This window comes from Phocoena sinus, chromosome X (genome assembly GCF_008692025.1).
Source record: "Phocoena sinus isolate mPhoSin1 chromosome X, mPhoSin1.pri, whole genome shotgun sequence".
NCBI classification, from domain to species: Eukaryota; Metazoa; Chordata; class Mammalia; order Artiodactyla; family Phocoenidae; genus Phocoena; species Phocoena sinus.
The window spans coordinates 122,866,373-122,882,700 of record NC_045784.1 but is presented as its reverse complement, the minus strand read 5'-3'; the positions used below and the strand labels follow the sequence as shown (position 1 = coordinate 122,882,700).

The 16,328-nt window shown below is 36.0% G+C and overlaps 1 pseudogene; it reads left to right on the top strand.

Moving 5' to 3' along the window:
* The window catches only part of LOC116747217, a 30,069-nt pseudogene extending 28,172 nt beyond the window's left edge, over positions 1 to 1,897 (top strand).
* Positions 1,898 to 16,328: the final 14,431 nt, after the last annotated feature.

Sequence of the window (16,328 nt, the reverse complement as noted above, 5' to 3'; positions counted from 1 at the left end):
CCAGAGCACAGGGTGCCTCATTTCTGCTCTCCACCCTGAACTGCTTTCAGGGGTGTTGAAAGTCAGCAGCTGCAGCAGCACCTGAGTTAATCCTTGTAGCGATAGATGGCAAGTGCCAATGGCGAGTGCCAATTCGTAGTTGACATTTGAGATCAAAGAAGTGCAACTGGGGCACAAAGATTCGGGTTGCAACCCAAAGTGTCTCACCAGGGAGTAAAAGTTAGGAGCTTTTAAAGGCAAAGAAGAGGGTTTTGCATTACAAGGAATTTTAATTGGAATTCGGGGCAGAAGGGAGGTAAAGTTCCTTACTGTGACAAGTTGCAGGTGTTCTTGCCGACTCCCATTCCTTGGTCTGTAGTTTGACCCAGTTCAAAAGTTCATGGCTCTGAAACTGTGCAACACGCTGGGACTCGAACCCAGCCAGAAACCAGATTGGGGTTCCACCCATTTGGGACATGCATAAAGTCCACCTTGGTAATGGCCTCCCAGCTCTATTTTAAGACCCCTTAACATAAGTGACTCCATTTTATTTCACATTTCACAACTTCGAAGTTAATGAGTCAACGATTTGGTATATCCAGAAAAAGGAAGAGGAAATTTGTCCATCTTTACATCAGGCAGCTCTGGAAAGTGCTAAAGTAACAGCTATAGTGTGTGATGATCCTATGGAAAAGATGGAAGAGTGGTTAAGTCTGTGGATTTATAAGATGATAACCAATTAATAAAAGCATAGTGGGCCTCAATGTTGTGAGGCTGAAAGCCAAAGAAATTTACAGTCAGATTACTCAGGGTTAGGAAAATATTAAACCTCCTTGACTAATCCTGGCTGATTGGCTTGCTTGTTTCAAAAGGCAATATGGTGTGAAAAACGTTAAACTTGTAGGTGAGGCAGGTTCTGCAGGTCAGGAGGCTGTGGAAGAATTTTAAAAGTATCCACTAAGTGTTGTACAGGAAAAGAGTAATGGGAAGAGAAGATTTACAATGCTGATGAGACTGGCTTGTTTTAAAAGGACATTGGCAAAGAACCTATACAACACAAATGACACTTCAGTCGGTGAAAATGTCACCAGAGACCCGTAGGAACCTAATCCTGTATTCTTCCTAAGAGCATAGTTCATCATTTGCTAATTCAGTGTTTATGGTGACTTTGTAGAATATAACTATTGTGAATAATGAGAATCAGGTATATATATATATATAATCTTACAAATCAATAAGGAAAAGACAACAAAGACCTCTACAGAAAAATGAACAAAAGATTTGAACAGTTCCTTCAAAACAGGGTAATTCCACATGTCCAAAGATCATTTGAAATGGTACTCAACTCAGGAAAATATAAATTAAAACCACAGTACCAGAGGCCTTGCAGATGCCGCCGCCCTGAGCCTCCCACGCTGCACACCTTGGTCAACTCCATCATGTTCTTCGACATCGCCATCCAGGGAGAGTCCTTGGGCTGCATCTCCTTCGAGCTGTTTGCAGACAAAGTTCTAAAGACAGCAGAAAGCTTTCGCGCTCTGAGCACTGGGAAGAAAGGATTTGGTTACAAAGGTGCCTGCTTTCACAGAATAGTTCTGGGATTATGTGCCAGGGTGGTGACTTCACACGCCATAATGGCACTGGTGGCAAGTCCATCTATGGGGAGAAATTTCATGATGAGAATTTCATCCTGAAGCATATGGGTCCTGGCATCTTGTCCACGGCAAATGCTGGCCCCAACACAAACAGTTCCCAGTTTTTCATCTGCACTGCCAAGACTGAGTGGTTGGATGGCAAGCATGTGGTCTTTGGCAAGGTGAAAGAGGGCAAGAATATTGTGGAAGCCATGTGCTTTGGGTTCAGGAATGGCAAGACCAGCAAGAAGATCACCATTGCTGACTGTGGACAAATCTTATAAATCTGAATTGTGTTTTATCTTAACCACCAGACATTCCTTCTGTAGCTCAGGAGAACACCCCTTCACCCCCATCTGCTTGAAATATCCTATAATTTTTGTGTTCTTACTGCAGTTCTTTCGGTTCCATATTTTCCTTATCCCCCTCCAAGTTTAGCTGGATTGCAAAGTTGTTTATGATTATGAAATAAAAACTAAAAAACAACAACAAAAAACCCGACAGTACAAGATCATTACCCACATTCCAGACTGGCAAATTTTTACAGTCTGATAATATCCAGTGGTGAAAAACATATAATTCTAATACTCTATCAGTGGACGTGTGCAATTAATATAACCACTTTGGAAAACAGGAATTATTTAATAAAATTGAAGACACACGTACTCCGTAGCCCAGCAATTCCACTCTTGAGTAAATACCATAGAAAAGTGCTTGTATATATGCATCAGTTTTCTTAATAAGTATGGAAAATGTTAGAGCTCAGAGCAGCCTCCAGAGAATGGTAATGTGCTCTAGTCTAGAAGTAACCGAGATCTTTTTACCAGATTTGCTCTATTTTTAAAAGCATAACAATTTTCATTTTCTTAGCTTAAGATTCCATTTAAAATATTTTAAGTGTATTAGCATATTAAAATGTACAGAAAGCTAAAGACCCATTCCCCTGCTGTTGTTATGTTAATGGACATGTCATTTCTCATTTTAAGTTTTATTGTCCTTACCTATTAAATAGCGATGAGCCAATTCCATTAGCTAGAAATGTATTAGCAAATAACAGAATACCTGAAGAACAGTGGTTCAAATAGGAGTTATCTTCCCTCACAATAACAGAAATACAAAAATGAGCAGGCATTGTTTGAATTAAATGGTCTTTGAATTAAAAGACTTAGTCCTTTGAATTAAAGGACTAAGGCTTTTTGTGTTTCACCATCATTACTGTAGGGGAGTAAAACTTGCCACCCCAAAATGTCTCTTTGGCATGCGGATTATTTGGAGCTGAAAACAATCAAGGCCCAAAAGACTCAGGAAGAACCTTTGACTTTCCCCCTAAGTGCCTAAAAGAATGTGGATAGAGGACCTGTTCCAGGAAGGGAGCTATCCCTAAAGATAACTACAATTACGAACTAGGTGTGTGGACAGGGACGGACTTAGCTAAGTCTGTTGGTTAAAATTCCTTTCTGTGGCCCAATGTCTCCGCCTGGCCCAGCAAACATTTGCTTTTCCATCTCCATGTCAATTGCCTTTCTCCCCCGTGAAATCCCAAACCACTAACTACATCAACATCCTCTTTTGTTTTTACCTGAGGATGGTATATAAGGTGAGGGTTTCAGCCATTTTGGTGAGTTACTCAGTGTTCCTGGGTCTCTTCCATGCATACATGTTATTAAACTTTGTTTGATTTCCTCCTGCTAATCTGTCTCATGTCAATTTAGACTAGCCAGAAGAACCTAGAAGGGTAGAGGAAAATTTCTTCCTCCCCAACATTACCATGTGGCTGTACTATGGCTCCTGTACTTCCAGGCATCACATCTGTGTGTTATAGGTAAAGAGGGTAAAGGAATGAGGCTAAACACATGTTATCTGTCCTTCTTTTCATCAGTAATCAAAATGATTTCTCAGAACACTACTTAGATTTTTCTTTCTTTCATCTTTTTGGCAAGAACTATGCCACAAAGTCAGTCTTGGTTGCAGGGGAGACTGGAAAACAAGAATTCATCTTTCCAGCCTCTGGAGTAGAAGAATGTAAAAGAGAAATGCTTAAGGAATGAACACTGTATGAGCCAATACGATGCCAGGTACACTCACCTTACCTACCCCAAAGGGTTGTTATGAGGATCAATTGTGCTGTCAGATTTGAAAACCTTTAGAATTTACAAAGTACTAAACACATGTAAGGAATTATTATGCTCACCTTTTGGAACGAAGTATTATTTGGTACGTTAGTGAACACACATTATGATTCAATGGTTAATTACTGAGAAAAAAATCTTCTATGCAAGTATTATACTAGATGATTTAAATCTATCTATTTTTATCTATTTTGAACATCAGCTAGCAACTGCTAGCTTGGGACTTTGCTCAGGATAGGATATCTCTACTTAATGAACCAATGTAAAAAATTCCTTTCTTTTCTGGGAGATGAATCTGGGAAGCTTGTCATATTATTTGTCTCTGACTAAAGATTCTACTGCGGATGGATGGAAGGCAAAGAGAAAATATTCCCTATAGAAATAGGCAAAGGAAAACTGATACTGATTTTTAAGATAAATTCAGAGCAAATCTCACAGGCTCTGGGTATATCTAGGTCACTGGAAGAAAAAAAAAGACTGTAGCACTTTGCTGACAGATAAGAGAAATATAGTTATTTCTTATACGTGGTTATTAAATGGATTCAGAACTTTTTATTATTATACCAAGATTATTTCAACCAAGTAGGAACTACATACATATATGAACAGAATGCAAGAAAATAATTTTGACAATACTATGCATTTAGATCGGTTTTGAATAAGGAACTTGTGGTTAAATTAACTTTAAAATCCCAAATAAAATGACTTACAAATTCCAATCATTTCAAAGTGGCAGCTACTTCACACATGATTATGTGGTCCAAAAAGAATACAGTGAATTCGTCAGTGGTTATTTCTCTCTCATCCAACTCCAAAATCATTCAAGATACCGCAGGGCCATTCTAGGTGTTTTCAGAATTACTAGCCTTAAGTATTGACTGAAGTGGTAATTTAGCAATCTCAACAAATGAATCCAATGGACTACTTAATCAGTCAACAAAGATATATTAAACACCTAATACGCGGCAAGCTCTACACTAGGCACTAGGGATACAATGGTGAAAGAAAAGACATATCTGCCGTGTCTTTTTATGCTACATACAGTGGAGGGTAAAAGACAAATTTTAAACGTACACTCAAATGATATCGTCCTTAAATGCTTAACACAATTCCTAGCATATAGTACTCATTCAATAAATGTGTACTGATGATATAAAAACAAACAAATAAATAGTGCTATGAAAGCATAAAGTAGGAGGACTAAATCTATTCTGGAGAGGTCAGAAAATGCTAGCTCTGATGTTTAAAGCAAGTTCTGAAGGGTGAGTAGGTATTAACTCAGCAAAAAGAAGGCATACACCTTATTCGTTTCTAAAATGAACACTATATGCAGATTGTTCTATTCTCTGATCCCTAAAAATTCCTACAGTTACACGCTGATAACTTTGCTCAAGTCAATATCCCCTATTCAATGCTTTCCTTCCACTTTTCACCAGTTCTGATCTCATTTCTTTTTCAAAGCCTAAATCTGTGGAATTACTCTGCAAAATTATGCCTTATTCCAAAAGTGATATTTGGTCTTAATCATTAGTTATCTAGGAGCTAAGATATTTGGAATGTATCAATAGATGTGGTACTTTATTAAATAAGTCTTAAGTGTGTACAACTGGACTGTAAAAAGAAAGCCAGAAAAGGACAGAAATAAATATTTGGAGAAACACTGGTGAAGAATTTTCCAAAATTAGTGACAGCAAACCAGATATGCAAGAACCTCAGAGAATAAAAACACACACACAAACCTCGAACAAATATAAGCGTATCATACTCAAAAACAAGGACACCTTCCTATTTCAACTTCAACATGTAGAGAGCTTGGAAATCATCATTGCCATACATACAAGAAAAAAACTGAACAAACTGAAAACCAGTGACTTTCCTTGGAACCATTAGAGAATAAAAGTTGTACGGCAAACCACTATCCCAAAATCTGGAGAGAAAGGTGAATACAAAGAAGAGTTGAGATCAATTTACTTGGATTAGATGCCAGTAGAGTCATAAAGTGATAAGAGCACTCAAACCATAACTTTGAGAAATTACTGGAAGCAGTGTGTAGACTAGTTTGAGAGCGAGGAATCCTTAGGGACTGCAGTCTTAGGGAGGTGTCCACACTTGTGAGTTTTACCTCCAGAGATCCCACCAAGTTCTCATGTTAAAAAGCCAAGAAAAATTCTTTCATTTCTATAAAAAGGGTGGGGGAAGTAACCAAGACCCAACTCTATGTTGTTTACAAGAAACTCACTCTAAAGGCAGAGGTTAAAAATAAATATATGGAAAAACTATACCATGCAAACATTAAGCAAAAGGAAGACGAAGTAGCTATATTAATTTTAAATGATGCTGACTTTGGAACAATAAAAATTATCAGGGATAAATAGGATCATAATCATAAAAATGTCAACTCTCCAGGGAAACAAAAAGACATGTGTGTAACTCAACAACAGAGCATTAAAATTTGGGAGACAAAAACTGTTAGAACTGCAAGGAGAAATAGAGAAATCAACTATTATACTTCAACAACTGTCTTTCAGTAAGAATATAGTTAACCTGAACAGCACTATCAATCAAACTGATCTAATTGACTTTTATAGAATACTCTATCCAGCAACTACAGAATACGTGTTCTTCCCAAGCTCACACAGAACATCTGCCAAGACAGACCACATCCTGGGCCATAAAACATACCTTACCAAATTTAGCCGGCTGTATAGCACAGGGAACTCTTCTCAATACTCTGTAATGGCCTATATGGGAAAAGAATCTAAAAAGAGTGGATATATGTATATGTATGACAGATTCACTTTGCTGTACACCTGAAACTAACACAACATTGTAAATCAACTATACTCCGGTAAAAATTTTAAAAAACCTTACTTTACCAAATTTAATAGGAATTATGCAAATTATGTTCTCAGACAACAGTAGAATTAAACTAGAAATCAATAACAGAAAAATACTTGGAAAAGTCCCAAATATTTGGAAGTTAACCAACACACTACTAAATGACATATGGGCCACAGAAAAAGTCTCGAGAAATTTTAAAATATTTTGAAATAAATTAATATGAAAATACAACCTATCAAAATTTGTGAGATACAGGGAAAGCAGTGCTTACAAGGATGTTCATAGTCTTCAATGCATATATTAGAGAAAAACAAAGATCTACAATCTATAACTTATGCTTGCATCATAGAAAGCTAGAGAGAGAAGAGCAATTTAAACCTAAAGCAAGTATAAGAAAGGAAATAATAAAAATTAGAATATAAGTAAATGAAACTGGAGACAGCAAAATAACAGAGAAAATCAAATAAATCAAAGCTGGTTCTCTGAAAAGTTCAGTAAAATTGATAAACATCTTCCATGCTCACCAAGAAGAAAGAAAGAGGATGCAAAACACCGATATCAGAAATTAAAAGGGGTACAGCAGAGATTGGCACAACGTTGTAAATCAACTCTACTTCAATTTAAAAAGTTTAAAAAAAAATTTAAAAACCCAAAACAATAAATAAATAAAATTGATGCAAAGAGAGAAAGTTAAAAAAAAAAAAGGAAAAAAGGGGCCATAGCTATTGATCTCAATGACACACATAGAACTTTCAATTATGATGATGGGGAGTCTGTCTTGGTTTTAATTATACAATGCTTTGGACACATGAAAGGTTGGAGAGAAACAAAGAAAGATGAAGGTAACAGTTCTGTTTTATAGTAGTACTAATCAACTGGAATAATGAGTATAAAAACCCGTTGAAAATAGAGATAATAATAAAGTACCAAAGAATATTTATTAAGAAAAGTTCAGGAAAAGTATTAAGTAAAATGCAAAAATTTACACTGAAAATAATTAACTCATTTAACAAACATCTATTGAGTACTTACTATATGTCTGACACCATTAGAATTTCTTGGGTTATAGCAGAGAATAAAACACTAAAATACCTCTGCCCCCATGGACTTTATATTACATTGAAGAAGAGAGGTAATAAGCTGTAAACATATATAATAAGAAAATTGTATATTAGAATTTGATGACTGCTATGGAAAATTGAAATATGGAGAAAGATAAAAGAGTAGGTATATGGCTACAAGTTTAATACAGCACAGGATGGTCAGAGTCAGCCTCGTTGTGAGGTTGAGAGTTTAGCAAAAAAATAGAAGGAGATCTTGAGACATAAAGTAATACAGATATCTGGGGGATAATGTTTCATGGCAGAGGACACATGGCACAGGCATTCTAGGATTGAAAAGAAAAGCCATTAAAGAATTTTGGGGAAGAAGATTAATACAATATAGTCTCTTTTTTTTTTCGGTACGCGGGCCTCTCACTGTTGTGGCCTCTCCCGTTGCGGAGCACAGGCTCCGGACGCGCAGGCTCAGCGGCCATGGCTCACGGGCCCAGCCGCTCCGTGGCATGTGGGATCCTCCCGGACCGGGGCACGAACCCGTGTCCCCTGCATTGGCAGGCGGACTCCCAACCACTGCGCCACCAGGGAAGCCCTATAATATAGTTTTAAAGGGATTATTCTGGCTACTGTGTTGATCACAGACTATACAGAGGCAAGGGTAAGATGCAGAGAGTCCTGTTAGGAGGCAATTTCCAAGATTTTGGCCTGAGCAACTAGAAGGATGGAGTTGCTAACAACTGAGATGGAGTAAGCTCTGGGTGAAGCAGGTTCATAAGGGAAATACTAGGAGTTCAATTTGCAATGTGCTGAATTAAAGAAGCTTATTAGATATCCAAGTGGAGACGTAAACAGTTGATATACTATTATAGTTTAGAGTTGGAGAAAGTAGACTGAGGTATGTAAATTTGGGAGTTGTCAGCCATAGATGGCATTGTAGAGCTATGCTTCTACATGAGATAATGAAGGAAGAGAGAAGAGAGATGAGGACCAAGGCCTCAATATATTCAAAATTTAGAAGACAGAGAGACGAGGAAGAACTAACAAAAGAGACTTAGAAAGAATGACCAATAAGGTAGAAGTAAAGCCAAGAGAGTGAAATGGAATGCCTAAGGATTGAATCCAGGAGTATATGTATATTTAACTCTCTTTATGAGAAGATTTACTGTTGTAAAAATGTTCATTTTCCCCCCAAATGCATTACAGTTTTAAGGCAAGTAAACAGGGAGAGACTAAAAATCCCAGCACTATATTTTCCCCCAGCTTTTTATTTTGAAAAATTTTTTAAATACTCCAATGAATACCTGTATAACTTAATCTAGACTCACCAATTGTTACATCATACCATACTTTCTCTTTTTTTTTTTTTTTTTTTTGCGGTACTCGGGCCTCTCACTGTTGTGGCCTCTCCCGTTGCGGAGCACAGGCTCCGGACGCGCAGGCTCAGCGGCCATGGCTCACGGACCCAGCCGCTCCGCGGCATGTGAGATCTTCCCGGACCGGGGCACGAACCCGCGTCCCCTGCATCGGCAGGCGGACTCTCAACCACTGCGCCACCAGGGAAGCCCCATACTTTCTCTTTTTGCTGACCCATTTGAAAATAAATTACATAGATCTTGACATTTGACCCCTAAATACTTCAGCCTGTAATTCCTAATAATAAGAATACTTTCTTACATACGGTAAGAAAGTTACTGTAAATTCAACATCATCTAATATCCGGTTTAGATTTGTATTTCCTCAATTATCTTCAGAATTTTCATTTATAGGTATTTAATTTTCAATCCAAGGTCAAATCTAGGGTCATATTTTGTCTTTGATTATTATGTCTCTTTAGCTTCTTAATCTAGACTAGTGTTCCTGACTTTATTTCTCCTATGATGGTGATAATTTTGAAGAACCCAGGTCTATTGTCCTTTAGAATGTCTCATGTTCTCAATTGTCTGTTTCTACATTAGTAGATTCAGGTTAAACATTTTGACAAGGACTTTATATGATTTCCTATATTTCTTATATTGCATCAGGAGACATATAATGTCAAATGTCCCATATTGGTGGTAATAATTTTGAATACTGGATTAGAAGAGTGACTGCCAATTCTCTCCATTTTAATAGTATCTTTGTTTCTTTGTAATTAATAAGTAATCTTTGGGGTAATATTCAAGGCTATGTGAATACCTCATTGCTCAATAACCTTTCACGCAATTGGAATCTTTTGAATACACTTGATTGAATCAAATATTACATGGGGAATTGCACAGTGGCAATTAAAAAATTCTACCATCATTTCTTATGTAATTATTAGTTGGCATCGGTACAAAGGAGATTTCCCTTTTGTCCTTCTCTCCCTTTTTTTAAGGTATCATGATAGACTCATGTTTTCTTTTAAGCCATATATTATAATCCATTGTAATAATTATTTTTTTGAAGTCAGTAGAATATAATCAGCATGCATTGTTAGAGCTCATGCAAAAAAGAGGTAAAACTGAGATAAATTCCAAAGAAATGAATAATAAAGTCATTATTAACACCACTGAAAGATCAAACTTTTATTTAGCATGAGATAAAAACACCTAACAGATATATAAGACAAAATATGTGGCTCAGATTCTTTGGAGAAAATTTTACATTTGAGGAAAAATTAATATATATATAAATGCAATGTATACTGCAGAGACAAAAATTTCATCTAGAGAAATAAACATAAGATTTTGAGATTAAATTAATTTGCAAAATAATACACAAACACACACAATGATCTTGTTATTATACATAGAATGAACAACAAAATTTCTATGTACTGAAGTGAGAATAAATTACATTCATGTGTGTATATATTTGCACAGCTGTGTACTGATTTGTTTGAGCGCGGCGAAGGATATCCCAGGATATGTACCAGGCTATTAACATTGAGTAGTACCCTTGGGTGAATATAGTGGGTTGTAGTAATGGGAAAGTTTTGACCAGAAACAGAATAATGGAGGAACATCGTTACTTATCTGTATTTATTTTTGCAGTTTCTCCAGCAACAATGACCATATATTCCTATTGAAATAACAATGTTAATTAAGAAAATATATCTTAAAAGATGAAAAATATTGGATTATCACTTTTTCACTTTTTGTGATCTTACAAAAGGTATTTTTCAGGTGTCCTTTTATGTAAGCAAAAGAACAAATTTATTACTAATGAAAAGAGCAATAGCAGCCTCCATTTATTTATTACTTATGAGGACTCAGCTACTATGTTTCATGCAGTTGTATGGATTGTCTAATTTTATTTACCGCACAATAATAATAATAGAAACTACTATTACTATATTAAAGGGTTGTTGAAAAGATAAGTGCTCACATATATGTGTTTTTTAAATTTAATTTTATTTATACAGCAAGTTCTTATTAGTTATCCATTTTATACATATTAGTGTATACATGTCAATCCCAATCTCCCAATTCATCACACCATCACCCCCCACATATATGTGTTTTAATCATGTAAGCTGATAATCAGTATAAAAGTTAAGGGGTTATAAGTATCATGAAAATACTTTACAGCATAACAATACATGATAATAGGTTGTATGCTTATGTAAGGCCTACATATTTACTGCATAAGAAGATAATGTTAGAAACCATCCTACTAACTTGTTGCCTTTACCTTCTGCTACAAAATTCCTTTTATTCTGCCATAATGAAGGATCACTAGTGAGTTTAGGTTTTATGAGTAGGCATTATAGTGCACACTAAGTACGTTATCTGAGAACCTATAGCATGGTTGAGACATAAAACACAGTTATATAAGAAAGGAATTGTCTGGGTGGAGAAGAGGGAATCAGTGCCAGAAGTATATCTGCTGTCACATTTGTTCTGTATGACCAAATGTAGCATAAACTGAATACGATTCACTGAAATGTGAATTGTTTCCAATACTACAAAGCTTCAAACACATTGATGATATTATAATTATCTACCTAGAAAAATCTAAAGAATCATTAGGAAAACTGATAAGTTACAAAGTAGTTCAGAAAAGTGTATAGACAGAAAACAGGTATATAAACATTTAACAGAATCTTTATATACTAGTAATAATCTTTCGTAAAAGGCAACAGAATTAAGAAGCCATTTACAATAGAAAGAAAAAGCAAAATGCTCAGAAATAGGTTTATCATGAATGGTTAAAACCTATGTAAATTTAGGTGGAAAAACAATCATTTTCCTGGAAAGGATGAATCTAGGTGAGACTGGGGTAATTTCTACATAATTAGTTTGATATTTAATTAATTTATATTAATATATAAGTTAAAATTCCAATGAGGCTTTATTGTTATTTGAAAAAAGTTGTTTGATAAAATATTACCTGCATGAATACGGGTAAGGTTAATCAAGATAAACCACCGAAAACAAAAAGAATGAAAATCTCTGATGTATCAGGCAGGAAATTGTATGGCAAAACTGCAGTGAATAAAAAGAGGCAGATCTGGCTCGAAATTCAGAGAAAGAGAGAGAGAGAGAGATCACTGAGAGAACATGAATGCATAAAATATTACTGAATGAAATTCACCAGGCAGGTTAGCACTGATTATGGAAGAAGTATAGTATGAAAGATATGTACCTGTGGGGATTGAGGATTTTTTTTTATAAGTTTGCATATTTTTGTGAGAAAAGTTACACTTGTTATTTATAATATCAACTTAAACATACATGTATGTAAGCATATATGATGTATTTGTGTATGCGTGTGTGTTAACCTTAGAGCAGACACTGAATGTAGGACTTTAAAGCAGTCATTTAACCCCCACAAGCCACACGTGTGCCTTCTGTAAAAATCCAGTAATTGCTCTTGAAATTAAATAAGAAAAAAAATATTAAGTTTTACTTAATGGTTACATATCAAGCAGGGGCTTAGTAACTACATTTAGGTGTTATATAATATATATCACTTAGAAAATCCAAGCAAACGACTAAAAGATGAGGTCTACCGGATAAATACTTCAGTAAGAAAGGCAGAGAGCAGAAAAAAATTAATGGCTTCCCAAAGGCACAAGTATGCATGTCTGAGAAGGAGAGGAGGAACTACGGAGACATAGAGAATGATCACTATTTCTGGTAAAAAATTTCTGGTAAAAATTCAGCTCCAGATGCCAGGCTTACCTCTTTGGGTTCCTGTTGGTTCGCGAACTGGTCCCCTTACATGGGGGGCAAGGAGAGAGGGAAGGAAGAGGTAGGCCGCCCCAGATTGGTAGGTGGCAATTTACTGAGTAAGGGAATTTACATACAAGGCTTGTCTCCCAGGGCTGCATCCCCACTTGCTTGAGTCTTAAAAGTTCATATAGAGGCCTTAACGGGGTTCAGTCATATATTCAGTCCAGATGGTCTCAGCAACACCTCGCTCTCTCGAGGCTGTGTCCTTGGAACAGCTCCCACTGTGGGAACAGTGAGCAGAACGTATCTTCCAAGGGAGGGGAGGGGAGAGGAACCTCTGATTGCTCTGAACCAGATCACAGGTCAAGCAGCAGTCACATCCTTCTCCAGGAGCTCCCCCAACAGTTTCCTTCTTCCAGATCTTGTTTCTATAATATCTCCCTGCCTTGTTAGATGATTTTTTGTTGGTTTGTTTTGTTCAGTTTTGGTTTCGTTTGGTAATATTAGTGGTGCTCTTTGAGAAGAGTGGCACAAATTTCCTAGTCTGCAATTATTCCAAAGGTAAGTCCATACATAGAGTTTCAGATGGATTATGCTCACTTCATTTTCACAACAAAGCTATATTCTTGAAACGTACTAATTCCCTATCAAATATTTTATAATGATTGTATACAGCACAAAATGAACCAAATATTTTGATGCTTTCATTGTAAAGCAAACCAACAAATAAAAAATTCTTTTGGCTGTGTAAATAGGTATAATGTCTATGTACAAATAAACGTGAGTGGGTTTTTTTGAGCATGGAGTAGGTTGTGGAAGGGTATGTATGAGAACACTTGCCATAAGAACATTGGGGTGCATACTGCAATCAGAAGGGTAATGAGGGACATCAATAATTTCTCTGAACCTAGTTTTCTACTGTGTCTCTAGCAATAATAACCAGATATCTTGAAAATAAATAAGTGTAACAGAAAAAGACATGTTTAATAAACATCTTAGGAGAATTACTTTTTTCCAGCATCACTGAGATTTAATTACAAGTAAAAATTTATATCTTTAAGGTGTTCAAAGTGATGCTTTGATATATGTATATATTATGAAATGACTACCACAATCAACCTAATTAACATATCACCTCACATAATTACCATTTTTTTCTGTGAGAACAATTAAAATCTACTTTCTTAGCAAATTTCAAGTTTACAATATAGTATTAAGTATAGTCACCATGCTGTACATTATATCTTCAGAATTTATTCATCCTGCACAACTGGAACTTTGTATGTTGGTAATTCCCTGGTGGTCTAGTGGTTAAGACTCTGTGCTTCTACTGCAGGGGGCACGGGCTCCATCCCTGGTCCTGGTCAGGAAACTGAGATCCTGTATGCCGCGTGGCACAGCCAAAAAAACAAAAACAAAAACACGAAAAGATGTTCAACATCATTAGCCATGAGGGAAATGCAAATTAAGACTGCAATAAGATATCATTACATACTATTGGAACAGCTAAATTAAAAAACAGTGATGATACCGAATGTTAGCAAGGATGCAGAGAAACTGGATCTCTCATATATTGCTGAGGAGAATGTAAAATTGTACACCTGCTCTGGAAAAGTTTGGTAGATAATTTTAAAACTAAATATACACTTACCACATGACTCTTCAATCTTCCTCCTCAACATTTATCCCACAGAAATAAAAATTTGTCTAAAACAACTGTTGTACATGAATGTTCATAGCAGCTCCGTTTATAATAATCAAAAAGTGGAAATAACACAAATGACCTTCAATGAGTGAATGGTTAAACAAACTGTGGTACATATATACCATGGAGTGTTACTCAGCATTACAAATGAATGAACTATTAACACTCACACAAGTTAGATGGAGCTTAAGGTTATTACACTGGGTAAAAAAAGTAGAACCTCAAAATATTACATATTTATGATTTCATTTACATAACATTATCTAAATGAAAATAATGTAGAGGTGGAAAACAGATTCCCAGGGTCTAGACATGGAGGTGGATGAGGAGTGTGTGACTGTAAAGGGGTATATGATAGAGTTCCTTTGTGGTGATGGAACAATTATGTATCCTTACTGTGGTAGTGGTTATACAAATCCATATATGTGATAGCATTTCATAGAACTTACAGACGCACACATACACACACACAGAGGGAGAGAGAGAGAGAGAGAGAGAGAGAGAGAGAGAAATGACTGCATGCAATAACTAATGAAATCTGAATAAAGTCTATAATCTAATTGATAATATTCTACTAAAGTCAATTTCCTGATTTTGATAATGTACTATGGTTACGCTACCATAGTACCTACCATATGGTAGTATGCTACCATAAAGGGAAGCTGAATGAAGGATACACAGGAATTCTTTGTACTATTTTCACAATCCATTATGAATGTAAAATTACTTCAACATATAAAGTTAAATAAAAGTAAATAATAATTAAAATAATTAGAATAATGATCATTTGTGTTAGTATTAATTGATGGATAATCTCATATGATCCTCACAGCAATCCTATGATTTAGAAAATATTATTAATTCTACATCACAGGATTGCCATGAGGTGTCAATGAGGAAGTCTTTTGGAAAATTAAAAGCAGCATAAAATTATAAGCCATTATATTATCACAACACATCTCAAATTTTTGTATACATCCCCTATAAAAGTACACAGCCATGTACACACACTTATATAGACACATTTACAAATCACAATGGCCAATTTCACATATCAGAAAGGAGAAAACTCTGTCTTGGAAAGATCTTTCATTTCCTTTAATTTAGTCATCCTAGAATAAAAGGCTGTCATGAATTTGTCAAATTAACACTTGTTAAGTGGAGCCCAGAGTGTTGGATCACAGCAGAATTTGAAATAGAGAAGTTTATTACTCACAGGTCCTGGAGGAATTACCGGGAAACCCTTGAGGGGTCACATAGGGAGGTCAAGGCAGAGTGCAGCCAGAGGGAGAGACAGGACGTAGGGCACATGCCTTTATTAGGGTCCATGGGTGGAGTGCTTTGGGATTTCCAGGTTACGGTGGAATTGATCAATTCAAGTCAAAAGAGTGGAGTTTTGGTAAGCCCCATGGGTGTCTTATCTAAAGGGCACGTAAGAGGGGAGACTGTTGATCACAAGGACTCTTGGGGAAGTTGTATCAGGAACTTATATTTACTTATAACTTTGCCAGCTGCTATGTAGGGCATGTGCTTGCATGAAGGACTAGTGTCTGTGTAAGGCCCCCGCAGGCCATTTGGTTGAACAAAATGGATGTCAAGGCAGCAATATCATGGAGTAGCTTAGCTAAATTTTCAACAAAAGCACAAAGTGACACTTTCATAAATATGGAAAGCCAATATTTAGATTAATATCTAAATTTAAAATATTTCATGAAATCCTTAAATAAAGAGGACATAGCAGGCATTTGAAACACCAGATCCTCAATGATATTGTAATGCTACAATAATGAAAACTTTGTACTATTGGCTCAATTAATGACAAAGATCAATATACTTAACTGAGA